Genomic DNA, 2,500 nt, shown 5'->3' on the forward strand with positions numbered 1-2,500 from the left:
CTTGTCTCGCGAGGGTGGTTTCGGGGCCAGCAGGAGAGCTCGTCGGGGTAGCAGGCCCTGCAGCCGTGGTCACCGCCAAACCCCCACAACTCGAGCAAGTGAAAAAAAAAGTAACAAATAAGAAAGGATCGTCGGCTTGGGGGTACGCCCGTTTCCGTTTCAACTTGTCTCGCGAGGGTGGTTTCGGGGCCAGCAGGAGAGCTCGTCGGGGTAGCAGGCCCTGCAGCCGTGGTCACCGCCAAACCCCCACAACTCGAGCAAGTGAAAAAAAAAAGTAACAAATAAGAAAGGATCGTCGGCTTGGGGGTACGCCCGTTTCCGTTTCAACTTGTCTCGCGAGGGTGGTTTCGGGGCCAGCAGGAGAGCTCGTCGGGGTAGCAGGCCCTGCAGCCGTGGTCACCGCCAAACCCCCACAACTCGAGCAAGTGAAAAAAAAAAGTAACAAATAAGAAAGGATCTCTGTCGGCTTGGGGGTACGCCCGTTTCCGTTTCAACTTGTCTCGCGAGGGTGGTTTCGGGGCCAGCAGGAGAGCTCGTCGGGGTAGCAGGCCCTGCAGCCGTGGTCACCGCCAAATCGCCACAACTCGAGCAAGTGAAAAAAAAAGTAACAAATAAGAAAGGATCGTCGGCTTGGGGGTACGCCCGTTTCCGTTTCAACTTGTCTCGCGAGGGTGGTTTCGGGGCCAGCAGGAGAGCTCGTCGGGGTAGCAGGCCCTGCAGCCGTGGTCACCGCCAAATCGCCACAACTCGAGCAAGTGAAAAAAAAAGTAACAAATAAGAAAGGATCGTCGGCTTGGGGGTACGCCCGTTTCCGTTTCAACTTGTCTCGCGAGGGTGGTTTCGGGGCCAGCAGGAGAGCTCGTCGGGGTAGCAGGCCCTGCAGCCGTGGTCACCGCCAAACCCCCCACAACTGTTGGGCGCCTACCTGCGCGGGGCAGGAGGACACTTTCCGATTTCAAATCTCCGTTTGCCGAGTCCACCCCGAACGCACGCGGGCGGGCGGGTTCGCATCACCCTTCGTCACAAGGGGCGAAGCCCGTTCCACCGTCTCGTCAGTAGTGCCGACCGGTCTGTGATCGACGAGGGGAGCCACACCAGGTCCGGCCCTGCTGCTTGGCGGCACCGCGTCGTCGGGAGCTCGCGACAGACGGAGGGTTTCGGTGTACTCTCCAGCCACGGGAAACGAAGCCGGTGATGCAGGCGCCGGTCTTTCGCTCCCAAATCGGCTGGGTTTACATCGTTGCTATCTAGTCACGCTCCCTTCAAACCCGACGGGGTACCTATTCCCCTCACCCGTCTGTGCGTATACAGCCTCTTTGCACTTGCGGGATGGGGGTGGTGGTTTAAAGACTCTCGAGTTGCCGCCCGTCGGTCTCCGAGCTCCGTGCAGTAGTGATCCCCAGCGAACTGCCAGCAGGGCGAACGAGCGATCCCGCTCTCGGTCGGGGCGCCTGGCGTCGATCGGTGGTCGGTGGCTTGCGGGCAAGCTGCGCTGTGAGTGTGGGAACGAGTATGACGAGCCGTTGCCGCGACTCCCAGTCCACCTCGGCGGTGGCTGGGCCGGGCGGGCGTCTGCTCGGGCGAGTGCCGCCCCCGCCTCCTCGCAGGAAGTCCGCTCGCCGACACGCCGCCACGTGCACGCGTCAGTGACGCTGCCGAACCGATGGCCGGTGCCCGTTCCCGCCTCTGCTTTTCCTAGGGCAAAGCTGCTGCACGCCTCGTGATACTAGGCGGGCGACATGGTGGCGGTGATCCTGCCTCCGTCGCTGCGGTGCGTTGGGGCACGCATCGCCTCTTGGGCGCCCTGTCCTCCTCCCCCCAATAGACGTATGTTTCTGCGGGCCGCACCAGGATGGTGCTCCCCATCGCTTCACGCCACCCTGCTCCGCCCGCACGCCGGCGTGCAGGTGGCTGTAGCTCAAGGTGGGGAGCGTATGTGCGGTCCGGGTCGCTTTCCTCTGGCGAGGGAGAGACCTAAAACAAACTCAGACAACTCTTGACGGTGGATCACTCGGCTCGTGCGTCGATGACGAACGCAGCTAGCTGCGAGAATTAATGTGAATTGCAGGACACATTGATCATCGACACTTTGAACGCACTTTGCGGCCCCGGGTTCTTCCCGGGGCCACGCCTGTCTGAGGGTCGTTTGGCAATCAATCGCACTCGCCTTGGCTGGCGAGAGCGCGGCTGGGGTGTCGCAGAGGACCCGTCCTCTTTGTCCCCCTAAGTTCAGACTCCGGAGCCCTCCGGCGTCGGAGCGCTTGGCCTTTCCCCCCCACCCTGCACATTCCGTTCGTCAGGCTCGACGCCATCCCCCCGCCGGGGAGCGCGGCCTGGCGTCCGTCTGTGTCGTGGCAGTGGGGCCAGCACGGCTGTCACCGGTCCCAGAATGGCTGTCGGTGGTTCACACTGTGTGTGTGTGCCAACCCTCCTGGTCTCTGGGACACGGAGCTGCCACGAAGTGTTGAGCCTCCAGTGGGGGGTCTGCCTAAGCTCTGCA

The 2,500-nt window shown here is 62.3% G+C and overlaps 1 non-coding gene across 1 annotated transcript; it reads left to right on the top strand.

The window, feature by feature from the left end:
- Positions 1 to 1,991: 1,991 nt before the first annotated feature.
- On the top strand, positions 1,992 to 2,145 carry LOC140474383 (5.8S ribosomal RNA). The gene has a single exon (XR_011959069.1). It is a non-coding gene; the product is annotated as a 5.8S ribosomal RNA (ribosomal RNA).
- The last annotated feature ends 355 nt before the right edge of the window (positions 2,146 to 2,500 follow it).

Source organism: Chiloscyllium punctatum, unplaced genomic scaffold (genome assembly GCF_047496795.1).
Source record: "Chiloscyllium punctatum isolate Juve2018m unplaced genomic scaffold, sChiPun1.3 scaffold_969, whole genome shotgun sequence".
Lineage (NCBI taxonomy): Eukaryota > Metazoa > Chordata > Chondrichthyes > Orectolobiformes > Hemiscylliidae > Chiloscyllium > Chiloscyllium punctatum.